Source organism: Dermacentor andersoni, chromosome 4 (assembly GCF_023375885.2).
Source record: "Dermacentor andersoni chromosome 4, qqDerAnde1_hic_scaffold, whole genome shotgun sequence".
Classification (NCBI taxonomy): Eukaryota; Metazoa; Arthropoda; class Arachnida; order Ixodida; family Ixodidae; genus Dermacentor; species Dermacentor andersoni.
Genome location: NC_092817.1, coordinates 147,262,345 through 147,277,208, shown reverse-complemented (window position 1 = coordinate 147,277,208; position 14,864 = coordinate 147,262,345).

Below are 14,864 nucleotides of genomic sequence, written 5' to 3'. Positions count from 1 at the left end.
ATGTTGCGGGTGACAAAGCTCTGGTAACGGCACGCTAGGTTTGTTTGTGGGGTAGGGGTAGGCATTGCCCGGAGGGGCTAAGCAGCCCCCCCCCCCCCGCCCCCCCGAAAACTGCGCATGGGGCTCGGGCCCCACGCCTATGCTATATAGTGGGCCGTACGCAAAGTATCTGCTTGGGCTAGTTGTTCTTGATTAAGTGGTTATATGTAACAGCATAAACATAGACAGAAGAGAGAAATGAAGGCATCGATTATCCTTAGTTTTCTCTTGCCCCTAACTTTGTAGACCAAGAGCTATAGGCTGCGTGCAGGCCAAGACTCCATAATATCTGCTCTTCCGGCCAGCGTAATAAGACGAAATCAGCACATGGCTTCAAGTTAGAACAAGGCCTGAAATATTGCCAAGTTCGACCTTATTAGAGAGCTTTAGTTTAGGGGACGCAAGAGGCTTGCGTACGCAAGAACTAGGGGCGACGGTACTGCGCATGCGTAGACCGCTCCATCTACTTGCGTCCTTGGGTTGTTGGTGCGGCCGAAAACATCGCTGCCCCTAAGCGGTCACGTTTCCCCCGTGACTCTCGTGGTGTACGAGAGCTTACTAGTAGCTAACGGGTAGATAGTCTTATAAATGTTTCGCCCGGTGTCGACAGACGTCGTTGTTATATATATTAGAGAGGTTTAGCATGTCCGGTATTCGGGTAAACGGAGGCGGACGGGGCGTTTACCTGAATACCACACACGCTAAACCTCTCTATTAACTGCTTTTAATAAGAATAGCTTTATGTGCTTTACTTCATATGCTTGATTTCATATTTTAACAAGTGATAAGACAGCAAAGATCAGACGTTGATAGCGTTGCGAGCGCATGCGACCTCGCTGCGGCTTGCGTTTGGCGCCGCTAACATATAACGTGTTTCTGCTTGCGTACGCAAACGCAAACGCACCCAAGCGCTAGGGGCCCCAACGCCTTGCGTCTCCTAAACTAAAACTCTCTATTATGACATGTCGTTCATACCGCGAAAGGAGGACTCGAATGTGAGGAACAGTGCGGGGACAAGACGACTAGAACGAAAGAAGCGCTTTCGTCCCGTCGTGGCGTTATTCCTCGCATTCCTATTGTAACAGTGGAATTATGCACTTTTTAAGGACATACATACATACATACATACATACATACATACATACATACATACATACATACATACATACATACATACATACATACATACATACATACATACATACATACATACATACATACATACATACATACATACATACATAATGGAAAGTGCATGAAGTACCCCAACAGTGTCAATAGCGTTGATAAATGTTTGCACTGACAAAACGTGACTTTGTCGCAAATAATAACTTTTGGGTAACACGCTAGCGTACTAGTGTACGCCACTGCCCATTATTCGACTTTTGTCCCTGCCCGGACGTCATGCTTCATAGAGACCAACCATCAAGGGGAGCTTCCTTACCCCTTGAAGATTGTTATATTGAAACCGAAACGGCAGGCAGCCTCTGTGAACCATCCACAATAAGCCGGCGTACTTTTAAGAAAAGGCAAATGTGCATTGCCGCAGTGAGACGAGTGTTTTCTGGAGTAGTTCCGTTTCGCGTTGAAGCATTCCTCGTTTGAAAGGCGCGCACTCTGCACGTTCTCCGGTTATAGCGGCACTGGGTGCCGCAGTATACGGCGGTTTCCTGCGTCGTGCAGGGGCTACGTCATAGCAGGGAACGGCATTGAACGAGGACAGCAAAAGGGAAGCAATAAAGCCGGCTCGGCGGCGCCCGACCTGAGCGAGAAGCGTTCAACCCTTTCGGCGTGCCGCCCCGACAACCTTGACACCGAGCCCAGGGATGAGGACCGCAAACTTCGTGGAATCGCGTCTCCCCTTCCTTTTCACCGTTTATTTTTCGAGCTCCTATAGCTACGCCTTCTGCCTTTCTTTCTTTCTTTCTTTCTTTCTTTCTTTCTTTCGTTCTTTCTTTCTTTCGTTCTTTCTTTCGTTCTTTCTTTCTTTCTTGCTTTCTTTTGTGTTCTTCGCCTTATCCTGCCCATGTTGAAGCACGACGAGGCTCGTTAATGGCTCTGTTGTTTCACTTCTGATTTCCTGCGCCCGCCCACTATCGCCGTCTCGCGAGCAGCCACGGTTTCGACGTCGAGGGTGTTCGCATTGCGTCTCGCCGTCGCGAGAGAACCGTTTAAGGGGCACGCTCAAAACGGTTCTCGATGGTTAGTTATAAGCGTGTGTGCCCCTTTCATTTTCTTTTTTCTTTTACTCGAGTTGCGTGGGTCATTCCCAATAAGCGCTGATTTTATTTCTGTAGGAGCGTGGATGGTTCTCTTGCCCTGCGTCGGCATCACCGTATTTTGCACCGTTTCGAACACGCGTCTTGTTTACGTTGAGCTGCTCATTCGTCGAACTTGGGCAGTTCGTGTAATGCGCAGAGCAGATAACCGGTTGCTGATGGTTGAAAAGGAAAGGAACACGCAGTCGAGGCTGGCACAGGATTAGATTGTGCTATGGGATTAAGATTTCCAGGCATAGCATTGAGTCATTTGACCAGGCACGCACCCAGGATTTCTTTTTCGGAGGCGGGGGGGGGGGGGGGGGGGGCAGCGCAAGGTAACTTTTCTGTGCAAATTAAGTACTAGTACTTCATTCTAGTACAAATGTGAAGAATATCCACCATTCGCCATAAATACGCATAAACCCGCAAAAGAGAAATGAAGTAAGGTGTATCTCACAGGTACGCCTGTGACATACACCTCTCCTTTACTTGGCAAACAAGGACCCATATCAAATGGACTCGCGCATGAACGAAGCGAAGGAAGAACACTGCAGAGAACAAGCAAATAAGCGAAACTGTAAAACAAAGATTTCTAGTAGCGTCTTTTGAATTAGCTCTGGAAGAATTATGAATACATATTTGCGGAACAATCACAGTTTTTTTTTCGTATGCCTCGTTTCCTGCTCTACCAAGTACAAAAACCGACTCACGTTATTTGGGAAGTTGCGTAACAATGCGTGGCCACTAGTCCCGTACAACCACGTGGAGCGTAGGACGCTGCGGTTCTAGAAGTACTGCGCCCACCGCGGTAGGTTCGAAAAACACTCACATTAACACAGCAGAGAAGTGGCTACGTAAGGCGGCTCGACTGACAACTGCAGAAGCGTCATTTAAAACACAAGGAATAATTCTCCACTTCCGGCAGCGTTTTCTCTACTTCCTTCTTAAATAAGCAGATGTTGATCCATAAATATTTTCACTACCTGTTTCGCTGTTGCACTGGCTTTCTCCTTTAGTAGATCGCTTAAGTTCTCAACTCCTTGCGACTCTTGTTTCCAGTGGCCAGTTTTGCACGAAACGTGCTGTACAGTTAGGGAAGAGCCAGACGAGGTAACGGGTGACAGTCATATTGCTGATGGGTTTAACGATTATTGCAGGGTTTGATGGTGGACGCTGTTTCGTATTTTATTTTCCGCCTTGTCTAACCCATATCGCAGGTATATGGTTCCGAGGAAGTGCCACTGTCGTGGCGAGCCTTTACTCAAAGGAATAATACAGCAAAAGGAAAAGTTAAACGCAAGTGGCATTTTCTCCTGCCGCAACTCGTTCCACGAGCATAGAGACCAGCTGACTACGAACCGAATCACTTTCCTGATCCCTGGATTAGTCTAAACAAAGAAGGTTGAACTAACGAAGCAACAGCGATGCGCGTGACCATTGAATAGATGGTCACATCTTAACGCATTTAGAATTAATAGCACGGGCACCAAATTGATCAGAAAACTAGCCTTCACACCCCAGAAGATGCCGATAACTACAGCCATCCAAAACGAGTGATAAAGGCAGAAAAATGTTGACCGTCGAATAGCTGTGAAGTCTCAAGATTGATTTAGCGGTGCTTTAGGAATGTTAAGTATGGACACCTGGGCTAGTTGGTTATGATTAGCATTACGAAACATCGTTCATAATGCTTTAGGAATGTGTTTGAGGAGTGGTGGCTTGGGCGGGGAGAGGGGGGCTATGCCAATTAATTTCGCCCCCCCCCCTGGGTATACGTGCCTGCACTTGACGCTAGACTAAGCTGATTGAAGACTAATGCTGCGGCTGATCATAATGATAATGGCAAAATTATTACATGCAAATTGGCTGCCCACCCACTTGCTTTTGCGACCGCGATGTGCAAGGGAGCGCTACGTGTTCGACGTTGTCCAACGACATGCCGAACTTTCTGTAAAGGCGGCATTTTTTTTTTCTAAGGTGGACGCGGTGTAGTAGAAAACTCAAATTCACCGCCTTTGCTGCAAAGCGTGAGCTGCCGTTGGTGCACATGGAGTCATTTGCATCCGTGTATGCTTCTACAGATCAAAAGTGACAGGCGAAAGGGTTAGTTTGGGTTAACATTCGAGAATTAGCGGCTCGCAGTAAAACAGATTGATGTGGTGGAGGGGAGGGATAAGGATTTTTTTAGTGGCTCCTCCAGCTTTGAAATCATTTAATAGCTCAAACCTGCCGTCAGCGCAAGGTCGTACCGAAGGCCCTCTGCCAAAAAACCTCATCCCCGTCACACACTGTTCAAAATCAGCCTGTTCGCATCTGCTCGCGTGCACGCGCATGTGCTCTCAATCGCGCTCCTGTGCTGCGCAAGGCCACACAAGCGGCGATTATCTCGAAGAGCTAGTCGTCATGGGCACAGTATAAGTATTCGTGCCATTGTTGCCTAATGATTAGAGCATCGGGGCTGCTCTGCAGGGGAACCGAGGTCCCGCCATCGGACAGGTTATTCATATTGAAAGCGAAGCTCTTAATAGCCCGTTCCTGCGGCGAGCGTCGTCGGCTTCAGCGTAACCGAGCGAAAGAGCGCTGCGAAGAACGAAAGCGAACGCGGAGCGCAGCGTTAGATGAAAGAAAGGCCATAGCGAATAGAAAGGCCAGGAGGAGCGAGGAAAGCGCAGGGGGAGGGTGTAGCGGAACCGTGAAGTATAAAGCGGAGGAGAAGGGAAGGAGAGATGGTCTGCGCGTGCGCTGAGTTGCCGGCAAGCACGGCATCCGCAACAGCGTGGGCGATCTCATCTGTGCTTTGAAGGGGGGCCAGGTGCGTTAGGTGAAGAGGGCTACGCTCGTCCGTGGCGTCTGCTGCTTTGGATCACATTCCAGTGACTCTAGGGATCACTACTCCTGCAAGGGGCGATTGCAAGCGGCTACGAGTAAGGCTCGATGTGGCGTTCACTTGGGTGTTGTCGCCGCCGGCACGGGAGTTGTCGCCGCTGGCACTGGTAGCACGAATTCCTCGCGACGAAAGGCCGCTCTCGTTATTGGTGGGACGAAAGCGTGAGAAGAAAAGCGTAGTGCCGCACAAGACAGGCTGTGCGGCAACGATGGCTACGATGGCAACGATATGGCGCCATAGTAGCGCGCGTCGTCTACATGGAAACAAAGCGCTTCATGAGCGGAAGTCCGTCAGCGGCGGCTGCTGTGAATCGCACCCACGCGCTGCCTCTCGCGATGTCCCGATCAGCGAGGCAGACGCGCCACCCTTCGTTCCGTTTGCCGCACGAGACAGATGGTCTGCGCCAGCCAATAGATCGCGCACTGAAAACACGCATGAAGCCACGCTCAAACTTCGCGTTAGGAAGTATCGTAATCGTCGATGAATTTTTTTTTTCATTATGAGCCAGGACATAACGGCACCCAGCAACCCACGATCAGGAAAGTCCTTCATAGCGAGGGCCTTAGGTATGACCTTGCTCAGACATTTCAATAACCGAGAAACTAACACAGCTTTTAGCACTTTTTATGCTTTCAATATATATATTTATATATATTTAACAAAATTCTGGCGTTTTACGTGCTATAACCGCGATGTCGTTGAGAGGGACTCCAGATTAACTTTGACAACCTGGAACTGTTTACCGTGTGCCTAAATCGACGAACGCAGGCGGTACTGAATTTAGCAGCTATCGAAATGCTGCCGCTATGGCCGGGAATCGATCTCGTGACCGCGTGATCTGCAGTGTAGCACCATAGCCGCTAAGCCGTATGGCGACGTGTAAGAATAACTTCCCTCTTTGTAGATAGCAACAAAATGCGTTTTAATCTGCCCCAAATCTGTGGTTACGTGCGATGGTAGCCTCAAAGGACTGACAGCTGTGCATACGCGTTTGAACTGTAACATTCGTCTTTCTCTTGTTTTCCTTATGTAACCTCACACTTCAGTCTGGTGTACTGCGTCCCATACTACCTGTTTCCTTTTTCGCGTCTTTTTATTGTTTCAGATGTATCAGCATTGTTTAAATGTAATTGTCATCACTCCCATACTATCTGTTTCCTTTTTCGCGTCTTTTTATTGTTTCAGATGTATCAGCATTGTTTAAATGTAATTGTCATCACCTTAGTTAAAGATAGATGTGAAATGGGGCGGCAAGAAGCAAACGCTTGCAACTTTCCTCCCTGATCCCTAATTTAAATTTAATCTAATCTACCGGCATGCGTACACAAGGCTATCGACACGCTCTTAAGTGGCGTACGATACTGTTGGATTAGAAACTCATGGCGTCGCCTGTACGGGCACGGCCGCGCTAAAAGCACTCTTGGCACGCAGTCTTCTGGGTAAAAAAAGTCATCTTCGCCATAGGCTTGACGCACTGCTAATTCTCTCTCTTACCGATTTATAAACACAGGTAATCGAATAAGTATGACGGCGCCGAAAAAAAAAAAATGAAAGTGCGGAAACACACGCTTACAGGGCAAGTGCCCGTCCTGTCACTGTGTCTTTCTTTGCTTTCGCTTTTTTAAAAAGTACACTTCTTCCTGCGCCACAATACTTATTCCTGCATGTCTGAGGAATTAGCTATAGGAAAAACTCTGATAGGACCATATTGTGACTGAATTCTGAAATCACTAAAGTAAAAATTAACCAAATCACAGGGCGTAAAATTATGGCCGTAGTTTTTTTTCTTTTTTTATTTACCGTGATCCTCGAGTAACACTCGTAGTGTGCGCATCCACTAGGACATCTGGCCGCGTTCACGTGTGGTTCCGGTGCATCTTTATAGTAAGTTATAAGTAGTTATATACTTTATTATTATAAATATTATATTGTATTATAGAAGATTATTATAGTTTTCCATTGTGTGAAGCAGAGATATAGAACGAAATATATGTGCTTTTATTTCGCTCTGACCACTACCTGGAGAAAAAAAAAAAAAACCTGACAGCTAGAGAAAGACAGAAATACTATTTGTGTGGCCACGTGGTTATGCCATGACTAAAAGAAGTAGTCGATAACGCAGCCCTTGCTCAAGTTTGTTGGGCTCTTTTAGGCGCGTAGACGGCAGAACGTAGAAGCAGTCCCAAGCATAGTCAAGTTTCCAAGCATAGTCAAGTTTTTGGCCATGAGGCAGCGGCGTGCATAGGCTCAGCGGAATGAAAACGGAAAGAAAAGGTAGCCAGCCATAACAAGTAAGCCATATGCACAATTTTCGCTTATGCGGCTAATGGAATCGCGTCTCTTCCCCGTAATTCTCTGAAACCGATCGGCTCCCCCTTTTTTTTGCGTCATCGAATGCTTTCTGCCTGTATCAAACCACGCTGCCCTGTCACCCACAGACATGCATAAATTAGCTGACAAGCCCCACAGTCGCGCGAGTGCCGTCTTTCAGCCGTGCCTTGGAAGGCCAGGACCACGGGATAAATTATTGATTGCACAACAGTGCCACGTACTGAATCGCTAAACGACCGAGCCGAGACGGCACGTACGCCGAGAAATACCGGTTGTTTCAGCAACGACTGTCTCCACCTAATAAACGTGGGGGATTCCGGATAAAATCTTTCTTATTGGCCAAGATTTTTAGCAGTAGCGGGCATATCATAAACTTTGCGGTAATCGCCAGCGTAGGAATGGCAGTGAATACACGCGGGAGGACGAGTGTGGAATAACCGAAAACTCCTGAACTGATGGAATTCCAAGGAACGTACGAGGCACTTGGCGAGCGAACAGAAAAAAAAAATCGTAAAAACGCCTGCGCTGAACCGGCGGGTGAGATAAGAGAAGCTGACTGCCTTGTAAGACAGGGAGGACGAAATGGACCAAACATTTCCAGTACTTGCAGTGTAACAGAACGCAAGAGAGCGAGGGCTAGGGTAGAGCGGTAGTAGTGCAAACTCAAGTTATGTAGAGCAGTGACTTAGCCAAGACGCGTATTTACAGTTGCTAGTAGCTACAGCGGGGCGTGGCACTTGCGGAGACGCCGGACGTTTGCGCGCATGCGCCAGTAAAACGGGTGCGAGGGAGGAAATGTGGGCACTTTTGCTCCTTGAATATAGGACTCTGCGTAGGCACTACGGAGGAGTTTCTTAGCTCGTGTTGTATGCGTGTGTCCCTAGGCGGGCAGTCAGAAGTGGCGGGGTTTTACTAAATGAAACAACATGTCATTACTTCGCAGTATTGGCGGCGTTTCCAGGACACCAAAGCGGCAACGGGGACACCAAAGCTAGAACCCGGACTGGTTCGTGGGTAGGGGCTCGCTGAGGCCTGCGTCTGCTAGGGGTGCACACGATCGGCTGTCCGCTATCGCGGACAGCCTATTTTTTATGCGAACACACCCTGGCACGCTACGTCCTCCGTGGCCCCAACCCACGGGCCGCCTTGCTTGATCCCCCCGCTACCCCTTGGGTGCCCTGGTGATCCTGCGCCGCCTGCTTTATTATAACCTCAGGTGCTCTCCTGAGGCTTCCGTTTGCCGATTACATGTGCGCTCCTGGAGCAGTACTTGTAAAAAATGCAATCTATCGTCGCGACGAAAAAAGCGACCCGTGACTTTTGCAACGTCAGTCAGAACCTTGCCCCTTCAGACACAGCGATCACCAAATGGGGCGCCCGTGCCCACTGCCTCACTGCGCGGCCAGCGAGCGGCGAAGCATAAACGAACTCGACCGCACCCCGCAATGCCGTCATGTCCAGGGGACAAACGCATACAACACGGGCTAAGAAACCTCCTCCGTAGTGCCTAGACAGAGTCACATATTCAAGGCGCTAAGGCCCCAAGATTTTCTCTCTCGCACCCGCTCTTACCCGCGCCTGCGCAGAAACGTAGAATGCCGCGAGGTCCAGGGGACAAACGCATACAACACGGGCTAAGAAACCTCCTCCGTAGTGCCTAGAGAGAGTCTCATATTCAAGGCGCTATGGCCCCAAGATTTTCTCTCTCGCACCCGCTCTTACTCGCGCCTGCGCAGAAACGTAGAGTGCCGCGAGAAACGCCGCGCCACGCTGTACTTACTAGCAATTGTAGAAATGCAGCCAGGATATACTATCAGGAGATGGCCAGTACTCCATTCCTACTAGGCGTATGTTTGTCAGTTTGCGCCCGTGTGTGCGTGCATGCTTGTATGCTTGTGCATGTCTGCATGCGTGTGTGTGTTTGTGTGCATGCGCATGTGTGCTGGCGCGCACGTAGAATGTACAAAGTAATTTACTTTCCAAATCTTTGATGAAGCCCCACACCCTCTCCTCGAACGATTGAGTGATAGCTGTCGAGTTAAGAATCCGTATTTACTGTCCTTGTAACCTTGCTAAATAATTTATTAATTAGCCACGTCGCACTGCCGTAAGAACGGGGGGTACATTGACAAACAGTACGGTGGTTGTATGTTGGGCTCAAGCTCGAAGTACCTAGCAGGAGGGAGAAGACTACCGCAGCCATAAAATGGTGTTTTGTAAGTGGGCTTCCTTACAGGCTTGAAATGCTACGTGGCACAGCGTAACGGCAGCGGAGGGCAGGCATCGTTCATTGGTTCACTCGCACGAAATGAGGAAAGGATGGCAGAAAAGGTTAACACATGAACGAAGGCGACGCAGTGTTTCCATTTCTGTGAAACTGACGAGCTGATATTCGTGCCGCCACGTGGGGATGTAAACATCGCTATAATATTACTCTGCACTAATATGGGCGACGATTTGCGGAATTTATGGTGATGTAATCACGGTCGACCGTATAACGCTTGTGAGTCGCGGGTCACACTTAGCCTAGAAAACGGTGCGCACTCAAAACGTGTTCTTAATGCGTAGTATCATAGTCCAGTTAAACTCGCTGCATTGAACTCACTGAATTCTCCGCATTAATGCAGAGAATCGTCCTGTCAGCTTTCTGTCTCACGTGATCCTGCCGGTGAGCGATCGTTAACATATTTACTTTCATTGCCTCCAAATTGCAAGTAGAACAGGCGAAAAATGGAAAGCATGGAAATACTCTTTTCATCGTGCTTCGTCTGTGATCTAATCGGCGCTCCACCTGCGTCAGTTATCACTAGGATCGAGCGGGTGCTGGTCGTGGATGATAAGAAAAGAATAGAATAGGGCCAACTAATCGTTGCATTATACTGGCCTAGATTGCTTGCTGTTGTGATCGATACTTTATAATTCGCAATAAAGATCCATGAGCTCAAATTTGATGACGAGGATCCGCGTACAAGAGAGCAAACTAAGTGCTGTTTACTCGTTAACAATCGGTCCTCGTCTTCGCTGTTAGACTGATTAATGTCACTTGCACGGAAACAGATCAGCCCTCTTCGACAGGGCTCTTTGTGTAGCACCATCTTTCTAATACGCTAACATCGTCGTTCCTGAAATTCAGCACGTTGGTAGGCACGTTTACATGGACGACAACGCGTTCGTCTCCTTCTCTACTGAAATTCAATGACCACACGTGGTCTTGACAACTCACTCATTTGCAAGACCATGAGAAAGAGCTAGCCAGCTGGCCCCTTGCCGTCAACGTGCTCTATAGGGCATTCCTCAGACTGTCGACAGGGTACACGATCACGTTGTATGCTGCGGTTACTGAATTCGTCTCTATTGGCCCATCGTCCGTGTAGGCAAACGGAGGTGTCCTGTCAAAGGCAATCAAAAGGGTGGGCACGGAGGCACGACCAGGAACAACATGCCTAAATTTCCACGCTTCTGCCTTTTACCGGCTTACCTGGCTTTTCTTGTGGTGCCGCACGCGTCGTGTGCACCAGAGTGTGCACAAGACGCGTGTGCACATTTTTAATGTTTTTTTTTAATTGTGCGCCCACTCCACAGTACGCAAGCGTTCCTGTATTTCACCCCCATCTCAATGCAATCGCCACGGCCAGGATCGAACACATGACGTCAGCAGCACAATGCTTCTCGCACATTTCTTTGCATGTAGCACAAGATAAGTCTGCATTACACAATCTTTCCTACTTCCCCTACTCAGGGAACATAGAGCATCACGCTCACCTTCCAAGTGGCTCCTCCCATCACACATCAAATGTGCCCCAAGACAGAAAGAACATACCATTGTTGTGGTGCAGAAAAATCCTAAAATGCTCGATTTTCAATGACCTAATAATGGCATTCCTTACTCATGGATAAGTGCAGCGTGCGTCATTTGTTTGTGACCTACCATGCAATGATGTCACCAGACCATGGAGCAACAATGCCTTTGGCCCATTTTTAAATGTTTGCATCAAGGATATATTTGTTGCGCATAGAAGAAATTTGAATTTTCATAGTGTAATAAACTTAATGATAGCTACACACGCATAATAGAATTGTGCCAGGACTACTTAAACTCTGCAATGTTTAAATGAGCTTGGCCAGTCCTTGCGATTTTACGCCTTTCGTATGACTGCAGGTCATTCACTACAGTTATGCCAACTTTTTTTTACTTTTTAGACATGCTATGTTTGCCCCGGTTTTATACAGTGATCATAGATAGCCACACCACACCATGTTGGTAGAATTATTCAGAAGTAAATTTTAGTAAAATGTGGTTGCTCCATGTTGAGGTGCACAAGCATGGCATTGTAAATGGGAGCCAGAAGCAGCAGCACTTTAATGTATTGTGTCGAATTATGCAAAGTCCAATTATTGTGCCCCTCTCCACTCTCAGTGGTAAAACCTGCTGGTGAAGCATTGCGAGGGGACTTTTGAGGTACGCTGCGCTCTTGCATCCGAGGTGGCCATCTATTTTGCCTACAGGACAAAAAGTCCCTGGCCAGGAGTGCATCAAACATACGGAAATAGCTGTGGATTGCGCTGCTGAACTTCTATAGATTTGTAGTTTTGCCCTCGGGTTGCAGAACACAGCAACGCTGTAGCAAGCAGTGTGGTGAAAGCTGTTTCAAGGCTTTGCCAAGGCATAGCCAGCACTGCATGCACATACTATGCACATGCATGAGGTTTTAGCAATACTTAAAATAAATTGTATTTGTGCAGCTTCACTCTGTTTTTAACACTGCTAGGTTTTAAAATCCATGAGAAAATGTCAGTCTCTTCCGTATGATATGTTTATGCACAAAAAGTGTGTGTGCGTGAAAGGGGTTAGGACTATTATCAAGCCAAAATGCTTCCTGGCATGATAAAGTGGAGCCTTGTGCATGTCAGTCTGTAGTCACTGCACTTTCCAAAGCGCAATCAGAACAGAGAGCGCAGGAAAACACAAAAGCAATAGTTAACCAATTTATTTGAAACAAACGCAGCTCTATTTTACAGAATGACCGCATTCCCAAACAACCAACCACATGCCTTGCACATAATACAGCCAACTTACGTTAATTGGACAGCTGTTAACGTGTCATGTCTTTATATGTGCAAATGTTTCAAGCCTCAAACTGTGCCCCTACTGTGTAACTTGTTCTTTTAATTTGAACAATGAATGATTTGAACAGATGCTAAATTTATCACCATTGTCACATTCATAAAACAAAGTACATATTAAAATGAAAACTCCTTATTGAAAAGAAAATAATTCTTAGATGGGCACATTGTGACCCTCCTGCAATCTTAATGCACAGGTGGCTTTGCTATTTTTCGTCACTGCCTCGTGCATGATTTCTTTAGCGATTGTTCCTTGTTTTGCTTTCCCTGCCTCCACTTCCAATTCCCTGCCTTCACCAAATAAAGCCAAGCGGAAGTCTGCACTTTGCATGCGTGCGTCTATGTTTCTGTTCACGTTCTGTTTTCATCGCGCAGTTTAAAAATTTGCTGAAGCTATGAACTGATTAGCCCAACATGCCTTACTTCAGTATACAGCTGGGCTTGTTGGTAAGAACACATAATGCCAGATCAAGTGACCACCGTGTGTGTCTGCTCTTGTTCTCACGATGTAGCTCAGCCTTGAGTGGATGTGCTGCTTGAATACTGGCCACTATATTTTAACTACTGATATAATTTCTATCTTCAACTTACAGCCAAAGAGCCTCATACTACAGCCTCATACTAAATTCTGAACATTGCTGCAGTGTAGCAGGATTTCTGTCTAATGCACTGGCCTCTACCACCAAATGCCTGAGAAATTAAAAAAAAATTAAGTAGATCCCAAACACTGTAGGGATTTATGCTACAGGAAGCATTTTGCAGGTAAATAGCTATGTACCATTGGTTCGTGTTCGTGTGGCGAGTGATTGTATGTATGACAACCTTTGTAAGGAGAGTACGAAGGCAAAGGCATGGCTGTAATATGAAGGTTCCTTTGCTTCTTCCCACCTACTTGGTGGTGGCTGCTATTTTGCCAAGTGAAAAACCTGGCTTAGGGGGTATGCGCAAATGGGTATGTGCCTATTCTTGGCCCATCTCCTAGAATGGGTATGTGTCACTGGACACAAGAAGTATACAAGCCTTATATGTAGCATTAAGATAAGTGTCATACTTCTCTGTGCGTACACCTCTTGTCAACGTTCTCCACTCAACAAGCCCATATCACCTTCATCCTCACTGTATGGACAACAGCTACAGGCGATGAGGTGGCTTCCCTACATAACATGCTTGTGACATCTGCTATTGCTAGCTTGCCATGGCAAATACGCTTTCCATCATTTGGATTGCAACAATGCATTAGGTATACATGTTTCATAAATTCTGATTGACAGCTTTACATAGATTTTAACAAGTACGTTGGATCTACATCATTCCTTTTTGTGCTCCAGTGAAGAAACACTACAGCCTAAAGGTAGTACAATGTTGCACAGTGTCCGTGTCGTGCTAGCTGCTACAGTGAGGGGACTTGGAAATGTGAGCGAAGTCCAAAGGTGGTGCAGTATAACAAAGCACCTCAAATTCCTGCCACAAAGGAAGGAAGGGAAAGATTGACATGCTCTCACTTTGATAAGCAACTTGTATGTGCACACATGCTCCGACACATATTATGCGCCGTAATACCCATGCCGCTATCTCATACGCCCAGCTATGCATTGGCGAGCGAGAAGTATGTGCACGACAGTGGCCAAATGGTTAGAGCGTCGGGTTATGCTGGGAGACAGGTTCGGGCTCACTGTCAGACATATTTTTGTTTTCAATGCAGAAGACTGAAACTACCCTGGACAAAAAATTGCCTACTGCAGAGTGCTTGGTATGAAAAAATAATTCTTTCCATTAAAAATGCCCAAATCTAGCATATGCAATATTTAGTAGTTGTGCATTCCCGCACACCTGAAATGCTTTGTGGTGCAGCACATTGCAACTGCGGTGGCTTTGTCACAAGGTTTACGTGTATAACAGTAAAGAGCATTGCAACAACGGCGCCTTTTTCGCACAACCAAGGTACATTGCCGTGCAGCACATACAACAGCTGTAGCTTCCACACAAAGCTAATGTGCATAATGCTGCAGCACGATGGAGAATGTTTTTAACAGACACAGCATAGAGGCTGCTTGCATGAAATTCAATTATATAATGCGCAGCTAAAGTGGTTGTGATTGGCGACCATAATGCTTTTTTTTACTTTTCAGACTGCAGAGTGCCGATTTCTACATTATACTAGGGCAAATAAGTATATTTATTCTCAACGCCTTTTAAACGGTGCAGTTTTATCGGGACCACAA